Genomic DNA, 13,129 nt, shown 5'->3' on the forward strand with positions numbered 1-13,129 from the left:
AGTTTAATAATTGAGTTTTTGTCTAAAAAAGTAAATTGCTAAGGAAAACGAAAAATGAAACAAAAGATGGACAGATAAAATTTGTTTTAATTAGTTTTTTAATTAACATTTCAATATCGTCTTCTTGCCTTAACTTCATCTCGAAGACGCCTCGGCATACTTTCCACAAGTCTGAAAATGTTTCTTTGCTGGAGGTTAGCCCATTCTTTAAGAAGTCTTTTCAAGATCGCGGAGTGTATCAGGAATTGATAGACGTGCTCTTGTTCGTCTTTTGAGGTTATCCCATAATGTTCGATGGAGTTCAGGTCTGGAGGAGGCTAAGACCCTGATGTTATGCTGTTGAAGGTACGGTTGTCCTATGCGTGCGACATGTGGTCAGGCATTATCGTGCATTAGAATAGGATTGTCGCTGTTTCGTCGATGATAGACAACGCAAGATGTTCCAAAATTTCATCCACATAGCTAGTGGCCGTCAAAGACCCCCACGAAGAACAACCAACTCTGTGCGACTCTCCAATGAAATTCCAGCCCACACAATCACTGAGCTACGTTGAAAAAGTTGGCTCTAGGAAAAATTACAGGAGTCGTACCTTTCATTTCGCCTTCTCCACACTCTTTCACGCCCATCTGGAGATCTTAGAGAAAATCTACACTCATCTGTAAAAGGTACAGCAGACCAATCCGTCCAAAGACCAATGGCTGTGTTCTCGAGCAAATGTGAGCTGTGCAACTCCGTGTGTCCTGGCCAATTCTAGTCCTCTTACGGGGCGAAAAGCCATCAGTCCATACTGATTTAATCTTCTTCGAGCAGTGCGTTCAGAAATTTGGACACCTCGAACTTCCTGGAGCTGATGAATCGCTTGAACAACAGGAAGTTCGCAAAATTCTCAAAGTCAAAAACGGTCCTCCTTATGTTCTGTTACCCTGGAGCATCCAGAACCGGGCCTTCTATCGTAGAACCCAGTTTCACGAAAACGTCTAACGACGTCTCGCAGTGTTTCAAAGGCAACTCCGATGGCAATAGCCGCATAGCTCATGGAACGTCCATCATCAATAATTGCCACAACCACGCGAAACATCCTCAGCACTGTTTAGCTCTAATTGATATTCCCAATTTAAAACAGTATACGAATATTTATCGGTAAAACAATGGACATATTAAAGGGAGCATTTTTTTTTATCAAGAAAAAAATCAATTTTTTGCCTCACGTGTATATAGTGTATTTGTATACGTTTGTGCTCATTGAGTTATAAATGTCAAAGTGTTGCTACTAATAAACTTTCACGATAAGTCTATAATCACCTCTTTAATCAATAGAATTGGAGCAACCTGTAGATTTTGTGGCGAAAGGAAACAGACACACGGAGAGTAAGATAACTTTAAATGATTTTGTTTAAGCATTTAAGTGCTTGTGTATATAAAAGGTGATGATAAATGTAAAAAATATATATAATGTTACACAGCGCTTTGTGACACATCAGTTCAAAACGTTTTATATTTCGTAAGCACCGAATTTCCCCAAACGACCTTTTGTGATTCATGTATAGTTTCTTCTAGTGATTCATAATTTTCGTTTAACAAAAAAAAAGTTGCGTAATTTAATATGAGAATTAGACATAATACCCAATAACCGAATAAGGAAAGCGTGTTTTTTGATTGAACTGATTGACAGAAGAAGCAGCATGGACTTCACCGACTCAACTTTTGTTATTCAATTCACTAATTTCGTAGTCCGCTTGACCAATTAATATATTACAATTAATTAAGGTTTTTAGTCGAGATAAAAAAGTCAATGGCACGAGCGGGATTCGAACCCACGATCTTCGACTAGATACGCCGCTGCTCTACCACTTGAGCTATCATGAACTCGATCCACTCGGACACCAACTTCCTATCTCAAAACTCAAAAGGTGGGGTTGAGACGGGAAGTTGGTGTCCGAGTGGATCGGGGTCACGATAGGTCAAACGGTAGAGTAGCGGCGTATCTAGCCGAAGATCGTGGGTTCGAATCCCGCTCGTGCCATTGACTTTTTATCTCGACTAAAAACCTCAATTAATGGTAATTATTTTTTAAATACAAATGGTAATTAAGCTAATTTTCACACTGCTGACCTTGGATTAAGCCTTGAATAATGTTTTTGGAACAGCGTAAATTTTGTATAACAATGTTCTATAGGCAGATAAATAGCGATAAATAATATTAAGTGGTTAATTAAACAATTGATGGCTTTTTAATGTCTTAGTTAGAGTTTAGGTCTTAATCACTCTTTGTCCAGTTGAAAAAAATAAAGGTTAAGAGAGAAGAAAATTGAAAATTAAGAAAGGTTTGGATTAACCAATGCAGCCAAGTTATTAATGTAAATAAAAATATGGACACATAACATAAATATTAGAGGAAATCTTGTTGAGACTATGGGTGGTAGAGACAACAATATGAGAAGAAGAAAAGTGGATAAGAGCATAAAATCAGTTCTTCTAGAATAAAAGAAGGAGAGAATGAAAAACCAAAAGGTTGGAGTTATGAATTTCGTTGTTTCGAAGTCATATTTCGTATTTGACATCATTAATTTTTCAATTTTCAGCTTGAACGAGGCAAAAGAGAGAGAGCAATTAAATTCGAAAGGGTGGAAACGAAAAAAAACGAAGACAATGATAGTTCGAAAGGGGAGAATTGTTTAATTAGCCCTCGCCCCCTTACCATCTTCCCTGTGTGTTATTCGGATTCGTCACGGCCCCGGTCCTCCTAATTTCCAAGGCTCAAAGTCTTCTAAATCCTGTATAATTCGCGGCCCCGGTCCACTTTGCATAAAACAAGGGAAAAGGGAAATGATAAATTCCCACGCAAATGTATAATATATACTCTCTGGGAGGGCCCAGGGGTAATCCTCCGAGCGTGTTTTAATATAGACCTTAATTAATACAAACTCTCCTTCATTCAAGAAGCAGCTCCCTGCTTCTTTTTCCCGTCTCCGTCTTTATGCTCGGAATATTAAATATCGTCGAAAAAAGCCCTTTGTCACACTTTCACCCCCCGCTTTTTTAACCAACGTTCAATTGTTTCTTTCAACACTCCTTTTTACTGTTAAGTTTTGTATATAAAGCGTTTTGTTGCTTTACGTTTAACAATAGCTACGACGATGAAAGGGGGGAAGATATTCACTTTTTAATAATTTGCTACCTTGTTACAGTTACAAGACTCTTGGCAGGTATATTCTTAAGAAAATCTGAAAAGTAACGATGATCATGTCAATTATCCGAAGAAAAATACACGGTATTTTGTTGAAAATACATTTTTGAAAAGTTAAATTTGAAACTTCCTCGCTCTTCCAATTTTGCTACCATCTACCATCAATCTATCTCACAATTTAAATATCTATCCATAGAATGCACAGAATTTATGTCAATGTACTACTTGATCTGTTTATACAGGGTGGTCCAAATAGGCAACCAACCGAACTGTTTTATCTCAATCCGGTCGGAAGTTATGAATTTTTATGTGTTTTTTCGAAAAATCCCGACCTTAAGCCATAAATTGGCACTTTTCGCGATCTGGAGCATCTGTTACAATTTTTAACCACTTTTTTGAAATCTGCCCTACATTTCATCTAAGAAGAAACTATTTGTAATCTTACCAAATGTATGTTTATTAATTCAACCCAAAAGTATTTTAAAAAAGGAGAAACTTTTCATAAATTTCAAAAAAATAATTCTTTTTCAACGAACATATTTATAGGGATGTCAAACGTCATAAAGACATCATTTAATAAGCTTTCTTAAGGTGTACTCTAATTTCCTAAAGCGTCAATTTCTCAACGATAAAACCAACGTCACAACAATTTCACCAATATGACACCACAAGAATAGCACTACACTTTATGCCCTGAAGATGACCGGAATAACGGTCGAAACGTCGAAAAAAATGAAAAAGGTATTTTTCTAAACTTCCTCATCATTGACTGTTCCTCACGAATCCAACAAATTAGTAAAATCAACCTGGAATGTTAAAAAAAACGTGGTTCAAATATGTAAATTTAACGCATGCAGAAGTGGAGTTTTTATTTATTTTACTTATTTATTTTTTATTTTTTACCTTTCACCGGGTTAGGGCGATAACGCCATTTCTTTCCCTGCAGCCCAATACAGAATAGGAGAGGATTGAACTTACTGTTTAAAATTTTCGAAATCGCACAGTTCACTCCTCTTCTGTATGCGTTAAATTTAAACATTCGAACCACGTTCTTTCAACAACATTTTATCGATGAAGGGTTGACGTTTTTGGAACTTCGAGTACACCATAAGAAAGCTTATTAAATGAAGAAGTTTTTATGATGTTTGACACCTCTACAAATTTGTTTGTTGAAAAACATTAATTTTTGTAAATTTATCAAAACTTTCTCCTTTTTTAAAATTCTTCATATTGGGTTAAATTAATAAATATACATCGTTTGATAAGATTAAAAATACCTCCTTCTTATAAGAAATTTAATGCAGAATCCAAAAATTTGGTTAAAAATTGGAATAGGCCAATTTATGGCTTAAGGTCGGGATTTTTCGAAAAAAAACACTTAAAAATTTATAACTTTCGACTGGATTGAAATAGAATCGGATAGTAGCATTTTACTCTATTTAAGATATACTTTAACCAAATATTTTTTGGTTTATGCTGGACCAACCACCATATTATACACATATCTTGTACATTATGTTGTACTAATCTGTTTATATTAACATATATATGTGTTTAACTAATATATTTATTATCTTTTTATCCATATATATTTATTGTTTTTTCGGCATATCGATATACAGTTTCATTTATTGTTCTTATTTATGTACAAATCAGATAATTAATTTAGCTAGTCAATGTCTCTCCATTCTTATATTATTAATAAATCATTCCTAATCTGGTGGAACAAAGGTCAACAAAGACTAGCAACCCAAACCTTTGTATCACAGGGGAAATGAGAACAACTACAAACGCATTAGAAACTTTCCTTAACCTACCTCCACTGGAAATATTCATACAAGGAGAGGCTAGGAAAAGCCCACTTAGGCTTCAGAAACAATTAAATTGGAAAGGAACTAAACAATTCGGGCATACAACTATAATCAACAAAATCAGACACCCATTATTAGAAATGGGAACTGATTATGATCCCGGAAACAATCTTCACAACTTCCTACAAAGTCACAATGGACTATAAAGGAGAGGAAGAACACAGGAGAGCATCAGATACAATGATATATGGCTCCACAGATGGCTCCAAAACAAACGAATTAACCGGATCAGGAGTTTTCTGTACAAGCCCAAAACATGAGCAATCAAACTCATTAGGGAAGTACACTTCGGTCTTTCAAGCGGAAATACACGCCATCAATGCTTGTGCTCTGGAAAATCTTAAAAGAGGTAACACTGACAAAAACATCCTCATAAGATCAGATAGCCAAGCAGCTATTAAAGCATCAGCATGAAAAGAATCACATCAAAATTAGTCATTGAATGCTTCCAAAATCTCCAAAACCTGGGGAAACACAACAACCTGATGATATCTTGGGTGCCAGGGCACAGGGGAATTTTGGGTAACGAGAAAGCAGACAGACTGGCCAGAGGAGGATCTGCAAGACCGTTCATTGGCCCCGAACCTATACTTGGGATAACAAAAACAAATATAGAATCCTCCATCGCAGAATGGATCCAAACAAAACAAAAGGGGAAGTGGATAAACTCTAGCAGTGGTAGACATAGTAAACTTATGATGAAACAACCCTCACCAAGACTGGCAAAAGCATTGCTGCAACTGGAGAGGACCAAACTCAGAGGAGTTGTAGGACTACTAACCGGTCTCTGGCATCTGAGAAAACATCTACACAACATGGGTATATACAACGATATATTCCCATTTGCAGATTATTTAATGATGATGAGGAAACAGCCACTCATATCATCTTCGAATGCGAAGCAACAGCTCAATGGAGGTTTAACCTAACGTACGGAAAAAACTTAGGGAATCAAATTGCAGCAGCGACAGTCAATGACCTGATACTTCTAAGAAGAAGGATTGAGTCTATCGACTGAACTAAGAAACTAGGAAGGTATAATAAGCCAAAAGGCTGCAGTGCCTGGGGAGTACAAACTCGTTTCCTAGTATCCTTTTCTACCATACCATACCAATGAATCATTCGGTCAATCCAACTTATTTGATTGCGATCAAGCAACGGATAAACAAATCTATCTATAAACTTGTCAAAGCAATCCTTTTATAAATCAATCTATCCACACATATCTTTATTTTATTATAAATCTATCAATCTTGTTGCCTATCTATTCATTTATCAATGTATCAACCCATCTAGCAAACCAGCATCTTTCTCATAAATCAGCAAGATCTATCTTTTTCATAATCCGTTTATCAACCTGTCATAATATCCATCCACTTATTAGTCCGATTACCTAACTATTTTTTTTATTAATTCACAACGATAAACCAATCATACGATAAAATTGTTTAAATTTTTCTACCAATCTATGAATCCACTCATCTGCCTATTTTGTAATGTATTTATCAATAGTTTTGCCTATCTATGTATTTATCAATTTTTCAATCCATCTAGCAAACCAGCCATCAATCCATTTCATAATCCATTTATCAACCTAACCAAACATCAATACATTTTTCTATCAATTTACAACGAACAAACCAATGTTCCGATAAAATTGTGTAACTAATTTTTTTACCAATAAATCTACCCAGTCATCTGTATATTTTGTAATATGTCAATCCATTTGTTTGCCTATCGAAACATTTACCGAACATAACTCAACATAAATCCTTTTACCTAACTATTTTTGTGCTATCCGTAATTCCAATCAGTGCATCAGTTCGCCAATGATCACGTACTTTGCTAAGTCGATCGTTAATAATTATTCAAAAAACCTTAATTAATTGTAATAAATTAATTGGTCAAGCGGACCACGAAATTAGTGAATTTAATGATTTAAAATGAAGTATACTTCACTAAAGCTCTCCGTGGCCATTTCATTTGTCGACGAGAATCCAATCCGATTACACGACATTTGAAAAATGGCAAAAGGGAGGGAAAATTCAAAAGGTGGGGTTGAGATGGGAAGTTGGTGTCCGAGTGGATCGAGGTCACGATAGCTCAAGTGATAGAGCAGCGGCGTATCTAGCCGAAGATCGTGGGTTCGAATCCCGCTCGTGCCATTGACTTTTTTATCTCAATCAAAAAACCTTAATTAATTGTAATAAATTAATTGGTCAAGCGGACCACGAAATTAGTGAAGTTAATAATTATGTATAGGATTTTAATAGATACCTCGAATTTGCTCGTCCACTGATTAAATGTCTTCGAGTTTTTGTAAAGAAGGTCAAATTTGTATCACGAAACAGAGTTGATATTTAATCCCTTTTTTAAAAAGATAGTTCCTACTAACAATAAGATCAAGAAGACAATTCTTTAGAATTTATAAAAGGATTACATAATTACATAACATCAATATACCCAACAACTGTGTTTTAGTGTCATTTGACGTTACTAATTTATTTACAAATATCTCTATCGAAGAATGTACGAAACTCATAAAACAAAAAACGTACGGAGAATTCTATGAACGAATTTGTAAAAATTATATAATAGACCTCTTAAATATATGCTTACTATCTAATTATTGTTAATTCAATAATAAATTAAAAAAACGAAAGGTTTACCAATGGGCTCTCCATTATCTCCACTTTGCGCCGAAATATTCATGGATAATTTCGAAATCTTTTCCATCTCTCCAACTAATTAATTCTCTACACCGTAATATATCATGTACTCGGAAATTAATAAAGATGGTTGTTTGAACTTTTTAGACCTAAGATTGTCCATAATAAACAACAACTTATTGCGAGTAGGGATTATCTTTTTAAAAATATTGAACACCGCATTCACTCCACATTTCTCTGAGTTTATATTTGTTTTTTCCTTCCAGAAAACCTCTGGATAGAATTTTTTCTAAATTCCAAGCTTTCCAAATGACTCCGACTTGGAAACTCAAAAATACTGATATCTTTGAAGTGACTCCACTGATCTACAGGAAACTTTAAAGGGGTACTATAAACTACACGTAATGGTATGAAATTCGGTCTTCGTAATTACATTTGAATTGTTTATATCTAATAAAACATTTGGCGATTTTTGTTGATTTTATTCTTAGTTTTCTCACTTATACTGATGCAAAATGAAAGTCTTGTTGATATAGTCTGAAAGAAAAGAGATTAATCTTTCGAACGGCTGAAATTCTGTAGAATTTGGATAAAATTGTTAATAATTGTTATGAATTAGTAAGTGAAAGATCTGACATCGGCTAGAATAAAAATTTAATCCGGTGAATCCAGCCAAAAAATGCTTATTTTTATATTGCGAAATCCGTATTTAAGGTTTTATTAAAAAAAGAGCGCTAAAATCGAAACCAAATTTATTAATTTTTTTCAACAAAAATGATTTTTGTTCTACTTTACTGAATACGTCTTTTCAATTTTATTTTCTACATATAATCTCACATAATACTAACTTATATTATTTTCTTACCCAAAGTAAAAAAACAAAAAACAAAAACAAAAAACGACTGTAATATAATAAATTTGAAATGCATGCACGACAAAGACAGAAAAAAGCATTTAAACAAAATATGTAAATTACTACTACTTAAAATTTTCTTTTCTCGGCTCCTCGATTGGCAAGAACGATCGTACAAGTTTTTAATATTTTTTTAACTAATATCACCAAAAAGGTTTTATTACAATAAAATCTGAACTCCCACATCCTAGCCTCCTCTAGTAAGTCAGTCTTACTATTATCTATGCATTTATCTATTCATCTATCTACCTATACACGCATGTATCAATCTCCAAATCGATCTTCCTATCTATTGTTCAATCCGTCTCCGTATCCTTCTACCTAATTTTTCTTCCTATGTAGACTCTATGTCTATGTAGACTCCGATATCTATAACTCCTAATCTGTCAATCAATCCATACATCCATTCGTTAATTTATAAATTTATTGTTCTGCCTATCAACCCGTCTTTCTGTCGATTCATTTATCCATTTATAAATCTATCTACGTACCCATCTACTTATCTAGTTTTGATAGTTTTGTATCTATGTATCTATCCACCAATGTTTGTATGAATCTACCTATCAGGGCTGCTAGCCATTTATCAATTAGTCACGGATTCGACTACATATTTTTTTTTGTATTAATAGGTCTATTTACCCGTATATTTACATACAGGGTGAGTCTTTTTTTGACGCACCATTGGAAAATCAACGCGGGTGCGTTTAAATCTGACTCGAGGCTTATTTCCTTTGATTAATACGTGAATAATAGAAAGTGAGTCAATTTTCGGTGCATCATAGGAAAATCAACGTTGGTGCGTTTAAATATGACTCAAGGCCTATTTCTTTTGATTTTAACATTAAAAAAATTAAGTGAGTCAATTTTCGAAAATCAACGTTGGTGCGTTTAAATCTGACTCAAGGCCTATTTCTTTTGATTATAACATTAAAAAAAGGAAGTGAGTCCATTTTCGGTACACCATAGGAAAATCAACGTTGGTGCGTCTAATTATGACTCGGCAAAAAAATTCTTCACAAATTAATTTGATTAAGGTTTAAGAATATTTTTTTCTGGTAAAGTAAAAAAATTAAATAAATATAACAATCTCTTTTGTTAGCAAATCAAAAATGTTCAAAATCATTAAAATAATTGTTCGAACAGACCTCCATTTGCTGCCACACAGTAGCCTAGTCTATCGTAAAACGATGATCAGACGAAAAAAATACTCTTAAACCTTAATCAGATTAATTTGTGAAGAATTTTTTTTTTTTAATTTTTACATTGTGTTTGAATAATGTTTTAATAATATTGGTTTTGTTTATTTTCCTTCCAACCTACTAAAACTAATTTGTAACGAATGGTGTGTCGAAAAGTGACTCGCCTATTTTTTGGTACGAGACTAACAAAATAAAGTCATAATTAGACGCACCAACCTTGATTTTCCTATGGTGCACCGAAAATTGACTCACTTTCTTTTATTAACGTATTAAGGAAATAAGCCTCGAGTCAGATTTAAACGCACCCGCGTTGATTTTCCAATGGTGCGTCAAAAAATGACTCAGCCTGTATATCCCGATCCGCCTATCAAACCATCCTTTTACCTACATACATATTTGAGTAGTATCTATAGGCATATCTGTTTTTGTACCATTGTAACTATAAATTTATTAATTCATTTATCTTTCTATCGATCTACGTATTGGGCTATTTATTTATTTACCTCTCAATCCGTCTATCAATTAATTTACCTAATTATTCGAAGAACGTGTGTCTGCTTCATCGTTTTCTTCAACAAAATTTTTGCAGTTGCTCATTTCAATTCAGTAGTGTATATTGTAAATTAAAAACCATTTGAATTATGTATGCTTTTAAACCCGTTGTGAAACTAAAACCATTAACATAACATCACCTACACCAAGGCTATTGAAACAAATAAAAACACAATAATCATCAAATATTACTTTTTATGCATTATTTCAGTTTGTTTATAGAAGGTAATTATTGTTTTATTCATAAGCCGGATATGTGAAAAAAATATGAATAATAAATTAACTTTGGGAGTAAAATGTGTGAAAAGTCGAATATCGTTGGAATGTAAGTGGGCAGGTTCAGAATAATCTATTTTGACATAACTCTTAATGCCACACTCCTCTCCAGATATTAAAATAAAATAAAAATTAACTTTAAACGTCCAGCCCTTAATACGTACGATTATCTATACTAATATCTCATTTCTTTGTGTAGACATTCACGCCCTACATAATAATGAAATACATACAGTGTGATATGAATAAATCAACATCCATAACAATTGAATGCCAACTGTAGACTCATTACGTTTTCTAATCACATTTATAAAGGAGGCAGTCTAAAGTCAAAAATTGGGAACTTTTTTTTTTTTTTTTTCCCCTGTTCGATTCATATTAGCATATCGAGATGAGATAAGAATGAGGAAGTCTTAACAATAGCTTTTCCAATCGGTCCAACTATGCGGCCAATTCTACTTTTATCCGTTTGTATCTGCAGTTCAAAGATATGTGTGCTCCATTCTTGGTGGACACTTTCGTTTTCTTTGTAATAAGTAGGCCGTGCGCAACAGACATCATGTTAACTCTGCAAAAAAAACCCAGATAATTCCTTAATGAGAGCTTAATCACTGCGACTCATGATCCAGTTCAAAAACAGAAGAAAAGACTAATAAGGATTGAGGAACAAATCACGTTAACTTTTAAATTGAAACACTAGCATGAATAAATGCTATGAAAATGAAACACTTTTTGATTCTTGGATATAAATGTGAACCCTTTACAAAGATACAAAGATCACATGAGATAGCTCGACGTCAGGAATATAAGCAGGGAGAGGCAGGTCGCCATCTCATCCCAATATAATTGTCATATACTTTTTATTCAGGAGGTATAGAATGAAACATCACACTTACCTAAATAATTAAAATGCTAACACTTACATTTGTTTACATAGAGATACATTGTTGAAAAATATTTTTTAAGCATAAAGAACAGCTTTATTCCAATATTAATACAATTAGTAATTACAATTATTTAAGGTTTTTAGTTGAGATAAAAAAGTCAATGGCACGAGCGGGATTCGAACCCACGATCTTCGGCTAGATACGCCGCTGCTCTACCACTTGAGCTATCGTGACCTCGATCCACTCGGACACCAACACAACCACCCATCTCAACCCCACCTTCTGAATTTTCCCTCCTTTTTGCCATTTTTCAAATGTCGTGTAATCGGATTGGATTCTCGACGACAAATGAATTATAATTAATGAATGAATTAATTGTAATATATTAATTGGTCAAGCGGACCACGAAATTAGTGAAATTAAACAATTAGTAATGTTTTACATATGGTGGTACATCTAGCATCCAATATTCTCGTTGCACCCGGAGTACAGTCAAATAGAACTATGTCAAAGTTATAAAGGTTATAAGTAGTCCTTTCAATAGCATAATCATATAACCGTTCAAACAATATTAACCTAGGCAATTCATGTCGTGAGAGGTGGCTGTAAATTGTTCCAACCAGAGGATGAGCTATAAGCTTGAAATGCGGATCGTTGAAAACAACTTACTGAGAGTAGAAACTATCTTTTTAAAAAGAACGTTTTAACTTCCGTAAAAAACATAGCCTTTTTGTCACTTACCTGAATCTTATTCCTGATAAATAATGAATATAACGAGTCCTGATCCAAGGCAAAATTATCTCTTTATCTAATTTCATATCCTAGTGGACGGTGACCTAACAAGATCCGAAGCTGAACTCTCTACTTATAGCGATGTCAGGGATATAAACAGGTTGAGGCAAGCACTGACATTTTAGCATCATAATTTCTCTTTGCACTTGGAGTAAAGTCAGATGGCACGATGTCAGTATTCCAAGGGTTATAAGCAGGCAAGCACCGATTCCTTTCAATAGCATAATCACATAATCTTTCAACTTCTGTAAATCTATAAAAAACAATATTAGCCCTTTTATCATTTACCTGAATTTGTTTCCTAATTATGAGAATAAAATATTCTTTAGTTATTCCAGATCCAAGGTAAAATGATCTCTTTTTCTAATTTCATATCCTAGTAGCCGGTGACCTAACAAAACCCGAGGCTGAACTCTCTACTTACAGCGATGTCAGGGGTATAAACAGGTTGAGGCTAGGCTCTGACATTCTAGCATCCTAATTTCTCTATACACCGGAGTACAGTCAGATAGAACTATGTCAGGGTTCTAAGGGTTATAAGCAGGGAGAGGCAAGACACCTACTCTTTTCACTAGCATAATCGCATAACCTTTTAACTTCAGCAAAACAAATAATTACATATCCTAGTAGCCGATGTTCTAAAAAGACCCGAGGGTATGCTCTACAATTACAGCAACATCAGGGACATGAACAGGCAAGGCGCTGATTCCTTGTTTTGTTTCTTCGCGGTTTCCATGCAGCACAGCTTTATTGGTGTCGATCTAAACTTTTGATTATTTTGT

Source organism: Cimex lectularius, unplaced genomic scaffold (assembly GCF_000648675.2).
Source record: "Cimex lectularius strain Harlan isolate CLEC.00 unplaced genomic scaffold, Clec_2.1 scaffold59, whole genome shotgun sequence".
NCBI lineage: Eukaryota > Metazoa > Arthropoda > Insecta > Hemiptera > Cimicidae > Cimex > Cimex lectularius.